Source organism: Equus przewalskii, chromosome 2, assembly GCF_037783145.1.
Source record: "Equus przewalskii isolate Varuska chromosome 2, EquPr2, whole genome shotgun sequence".
Lineage (NCBI taxonomy): Eukaryota > Metazoa > Chordata > Mammalia > Perissodactyla > Equidae > Equus > Equus przewalskii.
In genome coordinates this window covers 25,550,244-25,569,795 of record NC_091832.1, presented here as the reverse complement: position 1 = coordinate 25,569,795, position 19,552 = coordinate 25,550,244, and the positions used below count along the sequence as shown (strand labels likewise).

The 19,552-nt window shown below is 55.1% G+C and overlaps 1 long non-coding RNA gene across 1 annotated transcript; it reads left to right on the top strand.

Annotated features, from left to right (window-relative positions):
• Nucleotides 1-8,658: 8,658 nt before the first annotated feature.
• On the top strand, nt 8,659-10,017 carry LOC139079726 (uncharacterized). The gene is made up of 2 exons (XR_011533615.1): nt 8,659-8,796; nt 9,784-10,017. It is a non-coding gene; the product is annotated as an uncharacterized lncRNA (long non-coding RNA).
• Nucleotides 10,018-19,552: the final 9,535 nt, after the last annotated feature.

Below are 19,552 nucleotides of genomic sequence, written 5' to 3'. Positions count from 1 at the left end.
CTGATGCTGAGTCCTGGGCCACATCCCCAGGAGGGACCAGTGACCTCCAGGGGCAGCCCCCTCCTGGGCAAGTGGCATCTCCCAGGTACTGTCTCCCAGTGGGAAGCACGGGCGTTACGATGGATCATGTGTTCCTCGCTGGGCCGCCAGTCTCCAGCACATGCTGGTCCCTTGCTGAGGCCTCCGTCACTCCCTCTGGGCTGGAAGCTTGATCCTCTTTATGTTCATCCCCTCCAAACCTCCTGAGGAAGGGGTGGCTGTTATCCCAAATGCCAGGCTCCTTGGCCAAAGCCACTGGGGTAGGCAGACTAAAGGTTCCCCCCGCAAAGATACCCCCATCCTGATCCCTGGAACCCGAGAATATATGTTACCAAAAATGGCAAAGGGACTCTGCAGGTATGGTTAAGTTAAGGATCTTGAGATTAATTTGGATTATCCGCCTGGGCCCAATGTAATCAAAAGGGTCCCCATACGTGAAAGAGGGAGGCAGGAATATCAGAGTCAGACAAAGACTGGAAGATGCTAACCTGCTGGCTCTGAGGATGGAGGAAGGGGCCACAAGCCAAGGACTGCAGGCGGCTTCTAGAAGCCAGAAGGGGCAGGGGACAGATTTCCCCCGTGCAAAAGGAATGCAGCCCTGCTGACACCTTGATTTTAGCCCAGAGAAACCCATTTTGGACTTCTGACCTCCAGCACTATAAGATCATAAATTTGTGTCATTGTATGTTACTGAGTTGATGGTCATTTGTCACAGCAGCGACAGGAAACTCATCCAGCTCCTCAGCACAGGCCACAGTGGAACCTGGGTCTCTCTGACACTGGAGCCCAAGCATACTTCACAGAAGCTACCCTGGACTTCCTTGCTGTGCGATCTTGGGCAAGTCATGGACCTCTCTGAGCTTCAGGCTCCTCCTGCTTAGGGTCAGGATACTGACAACACCCATCTCATTGTTTGTGAGGATTAAATAAGAAAACGCACATGCTAATGCCCCTTTCTCCTCTTCTGCCCCTTTCTGTTACAAATGGCAAGCTTTGAGCAGAACACATTTTAAACTCACTTTGTCACTTAGTGGAACCCTTGAAAACTTCAGATCTTTTGAATTCCTTAAGACAAAGAGGAGGAAATGGTCCACACGTCCACGGTCACAGCAAGATGGAGACGACCTGCTTATGAACCTGTCCCCCTCAGTGTTCCTTCGACAAAGTCATCTTCCCTGCTCCCTGACTTCAGGGGCGATTCCCACAGCCTGGAAAGTCATCTTGAATCTGTAATTCTGGCTGTTCGTCTTACTTAATAATTCGCTGCTGCGTTGTATTAACATTTAGATAGACCTCTCTGTTTCCTCAAAGGCAGAGTCTCTCTGAGTTTTCTTTGTTAAGCTGGGAGGACGCGATTGGAACTTCCCTCTTCACCCACGTGCCTGGAGGTAAAAATAAAACCCGCGACTCTGCCAGGTTTCGTATTCAAACAAAGAGTTGGAGAGTCCAGTGTCCTTTCAATTAACCCGGGAAAAGCTCTTAGGAGTGTCTGGCTCCGAGTAGCAACTCAATCGTGGGAGGTACTTTGATTGTGATTGTTGCTATGATTATCTCTGTCCTTAGCTAGGCCCTTTCCCGGCTCCTAGCTCGTCTGAGACTCCCCAGGCCCAGTCCGGAGAGGAAGGCAGCAAAGAGGAGCTGATCCGCGCCTGGCAGGCCCGAGGGGGCAGCGGCCTGCCGCAGGACACACAGTAGGTCTGCAGCAGAACCAGAATGCAGGTCCTGCGTAAGGACAGCCGCTTGGGAAGCATGAGAGTTGTGGCAGCCAAGGGTGGCTCTGGGTCTCTCCTCCCTGGGAGGGCCCCTGAGTGCCCTCTGCAGCTCGCCCAGGCCAAGGGTCAAGCTTCCTGCCAGACCACTGGTCTGCAGCTCCCCCTGGGTGCCCTCACCACCTCCCTCCCACTTCGGGGATTTGGAGCCGGGACCTGCAGGGCCAAGGCCAGTGGTCTCGAATATAGGAGACAGCACAGCGCTTCTTTCCTCCTCCTGCCCCCAGCCCAGCGTGCTTGCCTGGGACGGGGACCTGCACGTGCCACCTCAGGCACCCCCCCCTACTCCCCTGTCCTGCAGAGGGGAGCCAGGCCTTGAGCTCAGAGGGTCATCCTGGCAAAGACAGCCCACAGGCCCGGGCTTGGGGACAGCAGGCCTTCCAGGGACCAGTCGGTCAGTCCCGTGGGCAGGTAGAGTTGTGCCAGTGCCCTCTGACTGCATATCAGCTCTGGGCGTTCCCCAAAGTTCAGCGTCTCGGACTGCAGATGCAGCTGGTGCCATCTGTGGGGAGCAGAGCACTGACCCGGAGCTGGGAACCTCACTCCCCTCCCAGCTCTGGTCTCCACCCAGCCTCTGCCTCACTCGGCAGCTAGCGAGTGGGCATTGCCATGCTGCGTTCAGGGCTGCTGCAAGGACTAGGGGGTCATCCCTGGGAAGTCTCAGTCTCCCGCTGCACCTCCCTCCTCCCAGCTCTTCACGCCGCCCTTGGAAAGAACCTCGCGGATCCAGGTCCCTGGAAAGCTGGCGGCTAGGCAGTGCACCTGCTGTTAACGCCGCAGTCAGAATGATCTCACTGGGGCATTTCCCCAGATAGGGGATTTTTACTTAATCAAATAAAAACAACAACAAGCAAACAACGAAAGCGAGAAACCCTCCTAAGGGCCAAGTCCCTGGAAGAGGTTCAAAAAAAGGAAAGGTGGAGAACTGCCCTTTATGGTTCCGGCCAGTGCACTATGAAGGGACTTCTAGGAAACTGATGGCTATCCTGATTAAAAAGGGCCAGACCACATAAGCACAGGCCTTCTCCCCGTTATCCTAACCCCACTATTCCTGCCAGGAATGCAGACACAATGCCCGGAAGAACAGCAGCCATTTTGCAAGCACGAGGACAAAAACCATACCCTAAGAATACTGGAGGGGAGAGAGAGAAAGAGCCTGGGGCCCTGATGGCACCATGAAGCCTCTGTACCAGCTCTGAACCCCCCTTCCTCTAGATGTCTTGTAATGTGAGAAAAAGAAACTCTACGCACGTCTTCTGACTTCATTCATCCATTCAACAGGAGGCTTGTGTTAGGTGCTTGGGCTGCAGCAGTGAGCAAAACAGACAAGGTCCATGCTCTCATGGGGTGAACATTCTAGTGGGGAGACAGTAAAAAAGGGACACACATCAACAAGGTCATTTCGGCAAGTGATAATTCTCAGTTGCTTTGCACTGCATCCACGAGCCTGGCTTCTCGTCCTAACTGGAGAACAGACTTGCTGTGGGACTTTGGGATGATCACTTCCCCCCTCTAACCTCTGTTTCCCTGTCTGTGACACCGGGGAGGGGTCAAAAGCCATACTCTCTGAGGCCTGGCCCACCATGGCCCTGGGACCAGCCAGGCAGGTTGTACCAGGCAGGTTCTTAACAACAGCACCAGCGCCCGGACACCCTCCAGCCCGCCTGGGCCGTTTCCCTCAAATTCCTTGGCGAGGGGTAAACAGCCGAGGGTCCCCAGTCAGCCAGCCCAGGGCTGCTGACTGCAACCCTTTCAGCGGCGCCAGTAAATCTCCAGCCACTGCCGAAAGATCTGTCTGGGGCCGGCCGTGGGCTGAGAAGCCCAATTGTGGCCGAGGCCTCCCCTTTGCCAGCACCGGGTGTGGCCCTGGACAGGTTGGGAAGCAGGGCCATGAGGCGGCCAGGCTGTAGTCTGCAGCCACCTCTGCCACGTCCCGGGGCCACTGTCCCTGCTCTGGGTAGCCCAGCTGCTGCCAACCCCCTGCCCAGGTCAGCCGCTGAGACTCAGCACCCCCCTGACACACAGGCACCCCGCCTGCATCCACCTTGGACCAGTGCACCTCACACCGAGCCATCTGGGTGTGGACCACCACTCCCCCCCAGCCTCCCCATGGCCCAGGATCCCTCTCTCCTCCTGGTCACCAAGCCCTGTGGATTCAGTGTCCCCCTCACCTCCCAAATCCTTCTGCCTTTCTCATGCCCGCCGCCGGGGCCCAGCCACCCCCGCCTGCCGCTGGATTCGCTGCGCAGAGAGGCTGGGGGCAGAAGAAGGAAGCCCTGGCTGAGCAGCCTCCGGGGGCTGCCCGGGCCCAGCCCCCATGCCCTCCAAGCAGGGAATGTGTTTCTTTGGCCCAGAGGCTGGAAGGGCTGGATCTGCTGTCAGAACTGAGCCTCAGGGCCCTCTGTCCTCCTACAAGTGTCTGAATGGCAGGGGGTCTGGGCGCCAATTCAGAATCAATAAGGACATATATATAGATAGATAGATAGATAGATAGTAATAACATCACAGTCACAAGTAACATCACCACCTTTTAGCAAAAGGCAGAATCGAGATGAATATGTATGTACTTCAACAATTAAAAACACTGGACAAACGAGGAAATTATCTAGGACCCGTGTGACTCGAAAGCCATCTGCCCCCCACAGACTCTGCCCAGGGGTCCTCGGGTCCAGCGCTGTGCTTGCAAGGATGCCCCCAATAAGACGCACAAGCTCAGACCCTGCGGCCCCGCCACGCCGGCCTCACGTTCAGGGGAACCTGGGTCTGTTCCCATGTCCGCCCCCAGGGGGACATTGTGGATGTGCTCATCTGACAGGTGACTCTATGGTTCGTTTGTTCATTGAACAGCATTTATTGTATACCTACCACATGCTGCGGCCTGTGCTAGGCCTGGGGATGGAGCAGTGAACGACACCAAGGCCCCGGCAGGTCAGGGCTGCCTCGAGGTGGAGCAAGACTGGGGGCACAGGGCACAGCCTGATGATTCCAGCCAAAACCCAGCTGGGAAGGGCAGAGGCCAATAATAGTCACGACATTAGTAAGAGCGTCACAGGGACGGGTGACAATACCACCTCTTAGTAAAAGGCATAATCGAGATGACGCCGGTGATCTAAAAGTAGCTGGCCCCTCGCTAGAGAGGTATCAGGCGCAGGGGAAGTCCGCAGACCCCAGAGGGGACAAACCTGGGTTCCCACCCCCCCTTTGCCCCTGCTCGGCTGTGTGACCCAGGGCCACTGTCACCGACTCTCTCGGTTTTCTCATCTGTAAAATGGGGATAACAATAGGTTGGCCTTTCTTGCAGAATTACTATGAGGATTGAGATAGAGATGAGGATGTTGGACCGGACAGGTGGCCTCTGAGGCCTCGATCCGTCACCTTTCTCCCTGCCAACTATACTCCTAACGGCTGATTCCGAACAAGCCCTGTCTGGCTCCAGAACTTTCGGTGGCTCCCTATGGCCTGCAGGACCCACTCCTCGACAGCCGCTAAGCTGGGGCTGCCACTAGGTCCGCGGCGCCCCGCTGAAGCCAAGACCTTCCCGGAGGCAGAGCCCTTCCGGGTCCCGCCCAGGGGGGCAGCCAGGAGGCCCAGAGCCCCTGCAGGGGTACTCTCCACCCCCCAAGAACACCTTGGCCAAGAGGCCTTGGGAGTGTAAGGCCCGAAGCTGTGCCTGGTGTCACCAGCCTCAGCCCCCACCATGTCCCCAAAACCCCCCTATGCTGGAGGGAAATGTGGGGGCGTTTGTGGTTGGAGAAGTGTGCGACTTCCCACCGGGGCTAATCTGATGTTGACATTTTCCACCCCACCCCTCACTGCTTTGCTAAGCCACCAGCCGTGAGCTCCTGCCTGGGGAGGGGAGGGCAGGGAGGGGGCTGGGCCCTGCCCCCAGGGGGTTCCCAGGGACCAGAGGGGATGGTGATGCTGAAGGGGCAGCATTATAGAGCACAGACAGGGTTGGCCTTTCACATGTGTCGTCTCATTTTAACTCTGAAGGAGCCTGTTCTTGTCCCCATTTCACAGACTAAGAAGCTGAGGATCCCAGCAGTGAATTGGTTTGCTGGGAGTCTGTTTAGAACTGGGGTTCAGGCTTGAGAGCCTCTTGACTTTCCACCACGGCATGGGACCTCCCGATGCTGCTCGGGACGGAGAAGAAAGGTTGGGGCGTGTCCAGGGGGCAAATCTTGCTGCCTCCTCCACCTCCTCACTTCCCCCTTAGCGACGTCTGAGACGACCCCACAGCTCCTCTCCTTCTGGGTAAGCGCCCTCGCCATCCACATTCTAAAGCTGACTGTTTTCTTTTCAAGATCAGCACCTGAGCTAACATCTGTTGCCAATCTTTTTTTTTTTCTCTTCTTCTTCTCCCCAAAGCCCCCCAGTACATAGTTGTCTATTCTAGCTGTGAGCACCTCTGGTTGTGGCATGCGGGACGCCGCCTCAGCATGGCCTGATGAGCGGTGCCATGTCCGCACCCAGGATCCGAACTGGCGAAACCCTGGGCCACCGAAGCGGAGCGCGAGGACTTAACCTCTCGGCCACGGGACCGGCCCCTAAAGCTGATTTTTGAATAGATGACGAAGCACAAATATACAAAAGGATACAAAGTGAAAAGTAAGTATCCATCCCACGCCTGTCCAACAGCTACCCCATCACCCTCCCCAGGGGAAACACGAGTACCTGTTTTCTGGTGTTTCCTTCCAGAGGTTTCTACATGTACACAAGCACGTCCATATTCGTATCCTTATTAAAAAATGGTAACATACGTTACACACATCCTGTGCCATGTGTTCCCCCATGAACGATCCATTTGGAACTCGCTCCATTTATGTACATAAAGAGCATTCCCACTGTTTATCATGGCTGCATAGTACTCCTTGAGTGGCTACCTCATAACAAAATCAACTCCAACCAATGGATTAGACAGTCTCCAATCTTTCGTAATTACAAACACTACAGCAATAGAGATCCTGGTATATGCATCATTTTCAGGTGTTTGAGTACATGTGTAAGATAAATTCCCGACAGTGGGATCACCAGATTAAAGGGTACAAGCATGCCAATTTTGATCAATATTGACAACTTGCCTTTCACAGAGGTTTTACGAACATACACTCCCACCTGCAACGTAAAACACTGCCTGTTTCCCACATCCTCACCAACACAGTGAGTTATCAAACTTTGTGATCTTTACCAATATGAAAGATGAAAAATGGCTTGCATTGCATGCAGTTCAATCCATTTTGTAAGTTAGGTTAAGAATATTCTCATGTGTTTAAAAACCATTTGTGTTTCCTTTCCTATACACTGTCCAGAGCTTCTGCCCATTTTTTCCGTTGCTTGGTGATCTATATCTTATTGATTTGAAGATGCTCTTTATATATAAAGGAAGCTTTTGCCAGTGATGTAAGTTATAAATATTTTTGCACAGTTTATCTTTTATTTCCTTATGGGTTCTTTTCATCATTTTTAGAGGATACTTGAATTTCTTGATATTTTAAGTGATAGTATCTGTTAAAATGTCTGATTATAAAAATAATCCATCATGTTTTCTTCCAGAACTTTTATGCTGTTGTTTCTATATCATTCCTTCTTCTGAGTTACTTGTGTATCCTGAGTTCTACCATTTTCCAGGTCCTGACTATGCTGTCTCTTCACCCTGTCGGTGTGTTAATCTGGAGTGAAGGCTCAATCAGGCCAGGGTGGGGCTGGGCACAGAGTCAGTGTCTGTAAATGTCTGCCACTGGCCACCTGGGTTCCTGGAAAAGGAAGAGTGCAGTCCACAGAAGGCCAGGGGTCGTGCTAGAAAGAGCACAGAACTGGAAGCTGCTTCTGTATAATTTGTTTGGTGTCCCGACTTACTCTCCTGTGCCTCAGTTTACCCATTCATCAAATAAGAGCGCCTTTCCTCATGGATACTCAGTGATTCTACAGCTTGGAAGGATGTTAAGCAAGAGGAGCAGGGAGACTGCAGAAGGAGGACCAGTATGGGCTTCAAGATCCGGCTCTGTCCCTCGGTCACTCTGTGGGCTTGGCCCCGTCCCTTCTCTTTCCTAAGCTTCTGAATGAGAAGCCGCCCAGATGCCCACCGAGGCCCTTTCCTGCCCACCGCAGCCCAGCGCAAAGCTGCTGAGCTATTTACTCTTTGAGTCTGGAGGTCGGAGTTCAGCCTGGGTTGTGGCAATCAAGGAAGACTTCCAGAAGAAGGCGGGCCTCCAGCCAGGCTCTGATGTGCTGAGACGGGAGTCTCTGATGCAGTCTGGGAGCTGAGGATGAGAGGAGGGGTGTGTCCTGAGCCCCTGCTTTATTCCACACTCTCTTTCCTTACCTGGTTCAATCTCCATGACAGCCCCGTGATCCAGTGGGACCAGGTTACCATTTCACAGATGAGAAAACAGAGACTTTGAGAGGCTGAGTAAGTTGCCCAGAATCCTACAGCCAGGACGTGGCAGAGCTGGGACTCAAATGCTGGCCTGGGATGAGCAGAAGCTGGTTCTCGGCTTCCTTGAGGGCTGAAGGGGGTTGGGGAGCCTGGGTCAGGGTGTGGACAGGGGTTGGCAGTCAGTGACTCTCCTCCATGGTAGGAGGGTGGGTGCGGGAAGCAGGTGGAGCTGGGAGATAGGAGGCCGAAGGCCCACAGATAAGGCGGCAGGTGCGTGGGTGGCATGCACGTCGTGGCAGCTGGAGCTGAGATCAACCCTCCCCCGCCCAGCACAAAGGCAGAAGGGGGACCACATGAGCCCCAGGCCTGGCTGGGTCCACTCCCTGCTTCTCAGGGCCGCATCTCAGTGCACACTGAGACTACAGCCCACAGGGCAACCCCTGGGCCTGGATGCTGCAGCCCCAGCCCTGCCTCCTCTCCGCGGGGTCACATGTGAGAGACAGCTCGATCAGGAGCGAGCAGGTGGCCTCTCTTTCTGCCTCCTGCTAGCTACTGTGAAAACAGTCAGCAGAGCCTGCAAACGCGCTCGCCGGGACTTCCTGTGGCCACACGGTAGGTTGATCTTGTTGTTGTTTTGCTTTGAACGCCTTCCCTAGGGCACGCGCTTTCCTGCTCTCAGGGGTCCTCCCCTCTCCCTGTCACCTCTCAACAGCTTGCATCGCACATTTACCTTCTCCTCCCCGGCCCCAAACAGCTTTTGAGTTTGAGGATCCGAGTTCCGGGGCAGAACCCCTGGAGGTCAGTGCACATGGCTGGCAGGGAGACGGGATCTTAGAGATAAAGGAGAAGGAGGCCAGAGCCAGGCAGTAACATCCCCGGAGTGTCACAGCAGAACCGGCAGGAATCCAGGATTCCTGACTCCCAGTCCAGTGCTCGCTGACCTAACCAGAAGCCAGAGGGGGAAAAGTGGAAACACCCCGAGGAAAGAATGGAGAACACCAATGAGCGTCCTGATGGCCAGCCCGCCACTCACACTGTGGCCCAAGACTAGTCCCTGCCCCCTCCGGGCCTCAGTTTCCCCATCCCACAGAAGGAGGTTGGACCAACGTCATGGAGGGATCCTGTGAGCTCCAAGTCCACTCTCCCTCCCAGAGGCCACAGGGGACAAACTGCACATTCCAGGGGCCTCCTTGGTGCGGGCTAATATTGACCCAGGGCTGTTTCCTTTGGCCCTGCATGCGCAGGGGCTGTGTTTGCTCTGGCGGGACCCCAGCCCCGCCTGCGCCCCTCTGGGCTTCAGCTGTGCTGGCCAAGGCAGCAGTGGGGGGGCCAGACGGAGGACATGCACCCCCAGGCTGGGGGGGCAAGGCAGAAACCACAAGACGCTCAAGCACAATCCCATGACCCCCAGGCTTTTAAAGCTTCTAGTGCACTTTTCAAAAATAAGAACTTCCCAAACACGGTTCCAAGACGTCTGGGTTGGTTTTTTTTTAATGTTGTGTTTCATAAATAAACTCTTTTAACACACGTCTAACACACACGAGACAATGACTGTATGCTCTATCTCCTTTGGGAATCACATGAAAAACTTAAAATTAGGTCCTTTCTTGAAGAAATGGCTGATTCCACGCTTGGGACCAGGGACAGAATAAGATAAGCCCAGAACGTCTTTTTGTGCCAGAAAGTAAGGAAGTTCTCAAAGAATCATGAGGCATCCTCGGGGACACAAGGCCCAGCATGAGGGGCACCCTCCAGCCCGTTTTGAGCATCAAGTTAAGGATGATAGTAACACGTCATCACCCACTAAATAAAACAGAAAACCATAAGTCCATACTGGCGTGAACAAATGAATTAAAACTTTGATGAGGAACGAGCTATTCCCATCGTCTCAGGGTATCTCCTGGCAAAATGCTTTTTCATTACAAAGAGGAGAGGAGTCACTTGAGGCTGCAGCGGGACCCCCGTCAGGGATCCAGGAGACTTCATCAGCCCTGGAGCAAATCCAGAGCGAGGGACACCCGTGGGATGCAGCTAGAACCCAGCATCACTTCTGTGAGAGTTCGGCTAAAGATGCCCAACTTGAACCTAATCAAGAGGAAACAAAGCCAAAATGAGGAACACGCTACGAAGCAGCCGGCCTGCAATCTTCAACAGTGTCAAGCGTGTGAAAGTTGAGAAGGGAGGAGGAAGTGAGGAACTCACCGTTCCAGGCTGAAGGTGACTAGAGGGACGGGACAGCTCAGTGCAAGGGCGTTCCCGGGCCAACGCTCGGCCCTCGATGGAGCTTGAGGATTGCCCTAGAGATGTGTCAACGTCAGGGATTGTGTTTGTGGGAGAGAATGTCCCTCGTGGTAGGAAACAGACACTAAAATATCCAGGAAACTGGGTCACCCTGGCAGCAACTTACTCTCCGATGGTCAAGGGCAAAACAGTTTTCCATACTGTTCTTGCGACTTTGCTGTGTACGTCTGAGACCGTTAGAAAATAACAGAGGGGGTGAGGGGGCTTCAGGAATCTAAGTTCTGAGCCACGGTGCCCAGAAGAGGCCTGGAGGAGAAACAGGCTGCCTTGAAGGGGGCCCGCTCCTCCGCCTCCTCATCTCTTCTCCTTTCACAGCACCTCCAGCAAATGAGATGAGCAATGGACCTTCAGAGAGGGCACGGCCCAGCCTGAGGTCTCATGGCGAGGGGGGCAGCCAGGCACTAGCAGCTCCCTTCTTGTTTCTCTCCTTCCTCCTCAGGCTTTCTGAGGCCTCCCGGGGACTCTGGGCGGCACCTGGTCCCGTGGGGCCAACACCAGACAGAGACTGGAGCCCTGAGTTCCAGTCTTCTCTCTGCCTCGATTTGTGCATCCACTTAGATAAGTTTTTCTCCTCTCTAGGCCTCCATCCCCCATCTGGTCCAAGGGGACAACCCTCCCATCCTCTGGATAGTGGCTTTCTATGGGGCTAGGGACTTGGGTTCATCCAGTTCGGGCTCTGACCTGCTAGACGACCGGGGGTCAGGTCACTTGACCCCTCCGCACTTGTTTCCTTCTTAGCACATGGTAGGATCACAGGTTGAAAGATTCGCCAATACCTCCGTTCCCAGAATTTCCCATGTCCTTTCCCCCTCCCGCCTCCCTGCCCCCGGCTCAGGGAAGCTGGGCATGCTGCTCTCTAAGGAACGACAGAGAAGAATGCGGACATCAGAGGAGTCAAATCCACTGGCTTTTGAGTCTCAGAAGTCCAGACTCTGCCAGAGAATGAATATGTGGAAGCCCACGTGACGAACCAGAGAAGTCCTCGCTGCCCTCGAGACCAGGAAGATTCCAGAGCCGCAGGAGGGGGCATGCAAGAGCCGTGGAGAGAGCTGTGAGGCTGGGCCTCCCTGAGCCCCCACTGGAGTGACACTTCTCCAGATGGCTCTGGAGACCCAAGACAGAGGGAGGGCCCCGGGATGCGGTGAGAGCAGAGTTCCCACCCGGCACAGCAGCCGGGGACATGGCCCTTCTGTGGGCAGATGCAGCGGCCAGAGCCCTGCCCTGTGGCGGGCAACCCGAGAGCTCCCCCCTCAGAGGGGCAGGTAGAATGGAATGCCTCCCCTGCTCCCACGGTGGCACAGGCATGGCACCAACGTGGCCCCAGGGTGCTGGTGCTCTGAAGGGACGTTGTAATCAGGAGTGAGGAAGGACTCGGCAGTGCCCTGCAAGGATGAGACAAGAACAGGGACAAGGTGGGGGAGGCTGGGAGATGACAATATTGGGGTCTAATGTGCCCCTCCCCACCAGCATCCCAGGGCTGCCTAAATCCTCAGACATTAGACAACCCAGGGGTAGGGACTGAGGGACCAAGAATGATGAGATGATGCTAATTCCACCACTAACAGGGCGAAAGCATAGAGTAGAAATGAAGGTCAGTGCAGAACAGAGAGAGAAAGCTGCTCGCCTCACGCACCCGTTTGCCGGTGGGGATGGTACCCGCCCCCAGTGAACGGGACACAGAGAACCAGCCGCACACTCGGAGCCACTCCCGTGGGCCCGAGGCCGCCTGCGCACGCGCATTCCTGACTCTCTGTCCAGCAACCTGTGGGCCACGTGGAAGTATTTACACACAGTAATTGGCAAATACTGCTAGTCAGCAAGAATTGTTGTGGTTTGTTTTGTTTTGCTTTTTCAGAGAGCCTGCTTACCAGCACACCCCGGAATAGAATCTCCCCGCAGGGTTGTTATGGGCATTAAAGCAGAATGTAGACTCCTTGGCACCATGCCAGGCACACCAGAACTGCTCCATAAGTGCAGGCTGCTGCTGCCCTAACAGAAGAAAGCAGAGGTCCGGCCCCCGTGAGCCCTGTTCCTTCCCCATTTCACTGCTGGGGCCAGGCTGGGGGCATCTTTTAGCCCTGGGAAGCATCCAAGCTGTCTGATGTGAGAGACGCCCCCTAAGCCCTGAAAAAGCCCTGTCTTGTGGATGCTGAGATAGAAGATTTGCAAGGACCCCTGGCTGCCCCGAGGAGGACAGTGGGACTTTCTCTGGCCCTCCCAGGGGAGCTGGGAACACCTGTCTCTGGGCAGGACCCCACAGGGAGCCAGCAGCAGGGCATGAGGCCCTGGTTGGGGAGATAAAGGGATGGGAAACAGGGAGAGGGGCCCCAGGACACCTGGACTCTGAACCGTAGCCAACTTTGTCAGGGCTGACGCGCTCAGTGGAAAAATTAGAGTTGTTTTGCCCGGTCCCATGGGCCGCCTGTGTGTTTGTGATCAGCTGACAGGAAAATGGTTCTCTTCCTGGTCTCGGGCTGTGTTGCACGCCCCGCCACACTCTGTGGGCTGCCACTGGGATTGTTTATGTTTATTTTATTTTTACTTTTATTTTTCTTCACTGAAGGATGCCCTTGCCCAGTGCAGAGACCACAATGCCGTGAATAGGTCAGGACGTTTTCAGATCTGTGCATATTCCACCAAGCCCAGGCTTAGGGAATCCAGAGAATATGCCAGATTTCGGCCACTGACTGGCCACACAACCCAGCAGGGCCAGAAATGAGGGTGGGTGGGGATTTCCAGGCTTCGCTGGTTGGGGCCCGTTTATTTGGACGAGGGCAGAGAGCACCGACCAGGGTGTCCCAAAATAACTCACGTGGCCGGGGCTGGGAGCCAAGGCCTCCATGGAAAAGTTAAATTAATTCTTCACAGCTGCGAGGTCCAGGCCTCCAGATGGGCCACTCAGAATATCAGCTGATCGCTGGAAGGCCAAGGAAGCCGTCCCCCTGCCTCTGGGGTCCCTCACCAGCCAGAGGTCATGGTATGCCCAGAAAAGTAAGACCCAGCTGACAGCTCCTCAGATGACCCCTCCCAGCATTGTACAGATGGGGAAACTGAGACCAGAGAAAACCATAAGGGCAGAAGTGAGGTTTGTCCTGACCTTGCGGGTGTTGGGCACGGTGCTCAGTGCAGACAACACTGAGGAGGGCACCGGAGCGAGTGGGTGAGCACTGGGGCGGGAGAGGGTGGCTAAGTGAGCAGGAGGAGGGCAGCAGCTAAGGTCCAAGAGATGGCATCTCAGCCTGGTGGGAGCAGCCAGGGCCTCGTGGACGCAGCGTGTGCCCTGAACGGTGAGGAGGGAGCAGAACACTTCCGGCAGCAGAAACAGCACAGACCCTGGGGCGCTCGACTGCAGACCTCATCTCACAGCAAGAAGCCCACCCTCGGGTCACACCGTGGCAGACCAGTTGCTTTATAAGCCTCAGTTTTCTTGTTGTGCTATAGAGAGAAGCCATGGATGGTTCATGATTTCCACTTGCTCCCAGGATGGGAGGTGCAGGGATGCAGCTGGTCATGGGGATGGTCTCAGGGTCTCTTGGTTTCCAGGCTGCCCCTCCGTCTCGTGTGGCTCTGCCTGTCCCTAGGTGGGTGGTGGCCTCACTTTCTCTTCTGCAGACAGACTTCCTCCATGTGGCCATGAGACCAGGAGGCCAGGGCCACAGGCAGCCTGGGTTATGTCTTCACAGCCTAGCTGTGACCTCCAGGAAGTCAAGACCAGGACTTGAGCCCACATCCCTGATCCTGAACCGCGTGCCCCTTGCACGACCCAAGGCTGCTGCCCAGGGGCCAGAGGAGCCGAGATCTGGCCCCAGGGCCCCCAGCTGCCCCTGCACTTGGCATATAACACGAGGTGGGGCCTCCGATGGAAATGGTGTGGGCCTTGGGATTTTTCTTGTCCCCAGACTCCTCAGGGGGGAAAGAGCCTGGGCCCTCTGGACGAGCTTGGCTTCTGAGTCAGACAGGTGGAGCGGCTCCCACTCAGCTGCAGGATTTGCTGATGGTCACAGCTGAGTCTGCTGAGCTCCCACCCCCACAGCAGCATCCTCCCCATTTGACATTTGACAGATGAGGGGCCTGAGGTGCAGAGGGTAAGCAGCTTGCTCCAGGCCACGCCATATTCGCTGCCCAATCCAGGAACCCTGTCCCAGGTTGCCTGAGACCAGAGTTGTCACCAACTGCTTACATTTCTGGACTAGCCACTAAACCCCTCCCGGCCTCCACATCCTCAGGGCCATAGTGACTCCTATGTGTATGTCGGGAGGTGGGAGGGTAGTCAATGAGATAATGCCTGTCAGGGACCTGGCCCTTTCCCAGCCAGGCAGCCTACGTGCCCCAGAGCTCCCATCCCCTTCCCCTTCCCCAGGGCCTCTGGCACCAGGATAAGGCCTGGCCTCTCTGGTCCAGCAGGGCAGGGGTCAGGAGAACTGGGGCCGCTCCAGGGGCCCAGGTAAGGGCCAGGACCCAGACCCGGGAGCCTGGGGAACACAGGTCCCCTTCATTCTCTGCTTGGTCAGCTGGATCCTCCCTGTCGCCCTGGACCGGCTGGGGACTTGGGGTTTTCATGCATCTCATTAGCATAAATTAGCAGCTTCCAGCAGGAGGGAGGCACGCAGCATCCCAGGGGCCCAGTCTTGTTTTTGGAAAGCTTATCGAGCTCTGCTGAGGGCTCCCCTTGTTCATCGGCCACTGGATGGTGGGCTGGTGTTTGTGTGCTCAGCAGAGACCCACCCCTGGCCCTCGTGGGCCAGTGACCCACAGGCTCCAAGGATAACAGAGGGAAGGAGGGCGATGCCCAGGAGGGGGGCGATGCCCAGGAGGGGGGCGATGCCCGAGGAGCATGGTGCCCTCAGACTCCAGACTCTCCCCCGACCCCAGGCCCTCTCCCCGGGCTCCCTCTGCACTGAGAGAGAGAGACCTCTGTCCAGGGGGGCAGGGGATGCAGGGGGAGGGACCGAATGGCCTCCTCCAGTTTTCCCAGCAGGGGAGCAGTGGTCCTCCGAGCTGCTCAGGCTGGGGCTACAGCCAGGGACCTTTCAAGTGGGCTCACCAACCTGGTTCCTTGGCAATGAAGCTGATCTGCCCTGATTTTCCAAGGAAATGGAAGGGGCACTGCCATCCCAAAAGGCCCATTGTGTGCCAAGCCCAGGTCTGGGTGCCTTCTGTGCCGTCAAAGGTGGCAGAAGGGACACAGACAGCTTTTGTCTGTCAAATGGCCCTTCCCTCTGCCTCTGACATCTCTATGGCCTTTACAGTCACCCTTCCACACGAGCTCAGGAACCAGACTAAGTTCAAACCCCAGCTCCACCGTGCACCAGCCGTGCGCCTCGCTGCCTTGGTTCCTTTGCCTGTAAAATGGGGTCATGTGGTGAGAGTTAAATGAATCTGTGCATTAAAGGGGCTTAGAGCAGCGCTGGCACATGCTAAGTGTGGTGTGTTAGCTGTTTCTGATTGCCTTGACCCCACCCCAAGGGGTCAGGACCCTCTCCCCAACCACAAGGGTGGATATGTGACCCAGATCTGGCCAATTGGAATGTCACACCTCCAGTTGGCCACAGTGATTGGCCCAGGAATAGACCAGCCAATCAGACTCTCACCCTGGGGTTTTATACTGAGATGCCGGTAGAGACACTCTACCTGGGGTGGCTAGGCTGTGAAGACATAACCCAGGCTGCCTGTGGCCCCGCCCTACTGTCCTCATGGCCACATGGAGGAAGCCTGTCTGCAGAAGAGAAAGTGAGGCCACCACCCACCTAGGGACAGGCAGAGCCACACGAGACGGAGGGGCAGCCTGGAAACCAAGAGACCCTGAGACCATCCCCATGACCAGCTGCATCCCTGCACCTCCCATCCTGGGAGCAGCTGAAAATCCCGAACCATCCATGGCTTGTCTCTATCACACAACAAGAAAACCGAGGCTTACAAAGCAACGGAAATTTAATTCTCACAGCTCTGGCGGCTAGAAGTCCGAGACCACGGCATCGGCAGGCTCAGCGTCTGTGAGGGTCCACTTCCCGGTCCACAGACAGCCGACTTCTCGCACATCATCACAAGGCAGGATGGCGAGGGAGCTCTCTGGGGTCCCTTTTATAAGGACACTAAACCCATTCCAAAGGCCCCAGCTTCTCACACCAATACTTGGAGGTTAGGTCTCAACATAGGGATTTTGAGGGGACACAAGTCTAGCCTGGAGCATGGAGGGATCTGCCCACAGGGGCAGAGCTCATGGTGGGGAGCCGCAGGCAGCAGCCTGGACGCAGAGTGCAGGAGGGAGGGAGGACGGATGGAGGCCTCCCCGCCTGGCCTGTCCCTCCTGGACGGCACATTCGCCCTGTGTTGGGACGGCTGCCTGGAAGAAGAGAGAACCAGCGTGTGAGCTCCAGCTCTGCTGCTTCCTGGCCGTGGGAGCTCTGAGCAACTCACTTCTCTTCTCTGAGTCCAGTTGCCTCATCTGTAAAATGGGGATAACATTCCTGATTTCACTATGTTGGCAGAAAATAAAGTGTCACATCGAGAGCACCAGCACATACTTAGCACCTTAGTAAACGCTCACTTTTCCATTCCCCCAAATAGAGCATGGTTCATCTTAACCTTCCAGGAAGCCAAAATGCCTCGGACATGAAGGGACTTCCATGTTCTCAACGGATCCTCAAAGCGGGGTGGTAAGCCCGTTTTAGAGATGGGGAAACTGAGGCTCAAAGTGGTTGAGCAACACGCCCCAGATCACACAGCTTGTTAATGGGACCTCTCAAACTTCAGCCAGGCTGCCCCGAGTCCCTGCCCCAGGGTTGTTTGCAGGCAGGAGCTGAGAGCTAGGGGCGGGTAAGTGGTGTGAGACTGATTGCGGGGTGAGCCCTGAGAGTCCCGCCCAGCTTCCAGGGGCTCCCGAGCTCTGCCCTCCCCACTCCCCCAAGCCTACACTCTGGATCCTAGGTCAAGGGCCCCCCCTGCTGGTCATACAGAGAACCCGGTCCCAGGCTCCCGGTAAATCCCGGAGAAGGGACCACATGGGCAGGTTAGGAGCTCACACTCTTTGTGACTTAGGCTAGGGACTCCACCTCTCTGAGCCCTGGTTTTCTCATCTGCCAAGTGCAGATAAGAATAGTGCCATAAATAAAATAATTCTGCAAAGTGCCCAGCACAACACAGAGACCGGTGGTTCCCAAACTTGAGTTTGTATCAGAATTACCCAGAGTATTGGCTACCCAGATTGCCAAGCCTCAGGCCCTGAGTTTCCAATTCAGTCGACCCTGATGGGATCTAAAACTTTGCATTTCTAACAAGTTCTCAGATGATGCTCCAGCTGCTGGTCGGGGAAAATAAGCGTTTAAAAATAAAAGACCAATAAGTACGTGAAAAAATGCTCAGCATCACTAATCATTAGAGAAATGCAAATCAAAACCACACCAAGATTCCACTTCCCACCCATTAGGATAGCTACTGTCAAAAAAAAAAAAAAAAGAAAATAACAAGTGATGACGAGGATATGGAGAAATTAGAACTCTCGGACATTGCTGATGGAAAGGTAAAACGGTGCGGCCACTGCAGAAAATGGCGTGGCGATTCCTCAGAAAGTCAAACTTAGAATCACCACATGATCCAGCAATTCCGCTTCTGAGTATATGCCCAAAAGAACCAAAAGCTCGCACTCAAACAGACATCTGTGCACCCAGGTTCACAGCAGTATTACTCACAACAGCCAACAGGTGTAGGCAACCCAAGTGTCCATCAACGGATGAATGGACAAACAAAATGCAGTATAGGAGCCGGCTCCGTGGCCGAGTGGTTAAGTTTGCGCGCTCCGCTGCGGCGGCCCAGGGTTCGGATCCAGGGCGCGAACATGGCACCACTCGTCAGGCCACGTTGAGGCAGCGTCCCACATCCCACAACTAGAAGGACCTGCAACTAAGATATACAACTGTGTACAGGGGGCGTTTGGGGAGATAAAGTAGAAAAAAAAAAAAGAAGATTGGCAACAGTTGTTAGCCTAGGTGCCAATCTTTAAAAAGAACAAATGCAGTATAGACACACAACGGAATATTATTCAGCCTTAAAAAGGCAGGAAATCCTGACACATGCTACACCATGGACGAACCTCGAAGACATCATGCTAAGTGAAATAAGCCAGTTACAAACGTACAAATATTGTAGGATTCAGCTTACCCGAGGCACCCAGAATAGGCAAATTCACAGAGACAGAAAGTAAAATAGTGGTTGCCAGGGGCTGGGAGGAGGAGGGCATGGGGCATTACTGTCTTATGGGCACAGAGTTCGAGTTTGGGAAGATGGAGCAGTTCTGGAGACGGATAGTGGCTGTGGCTGCACGACAATGTGAAAGTACTTAACGCCACTGAACCGTGCACTTCAAAATGGTTAAAACGGTAAACTGTATGTTATGTAAAAATAAATAAATAAAAGGGCAGTCGAGCTGAGACCCGAAGGATGGGCATTCCTGCAAAGAAGGGAAGAGGATCCCAGCAGAGGGAACACTGGGAGGCCAGCCTGGGAGGCCAGAGTCCCCGCCTTGTCCCAGGATGGGGTGGGACAGCAGGGACCTGATCACCCAGGCCGATGAGACGCAGTCTCCTCATCCCAAACGTGGGGACGACCCACTCACCCTACAGAGACAAGGTACCCACATCAGCTCCCCAGAAACAATAAAAATCCCAGCCAGCACCTTGGTTTCTCTGAGGTTGGGATGTTTGTGGCAGGATTACATTTTGGGGACAAAAAGTTTCCCAGGAACTATAGCAACCCCACCCCTCCGTTCATCCCCCAGAAAAGGAAAGAAAGCTGCTTCCCCCAACCCCGACCTGCCAGGCGCCGCAGAGCAGGGAGAACGGGGGCCCGGGCCTGGACGGCGCAGTGTTAAAGAGCAGCCACCAGGGGGCGCGCCGCACCCGCGAACCAAGCGCCTCCGGCTCCGGACAGAGGGAGGGAGGACCACTGTCCTGGGCACCTTCCTGGGCAGGGGGCCCCGAGGTCGTGTTGAAAGCTGCTCCTGGGCAGGGGACACCCCGAGTCATGGACTCACAGCTGTGGAGATGTCCGAGTTGGAAGGGGCTTAGAATGG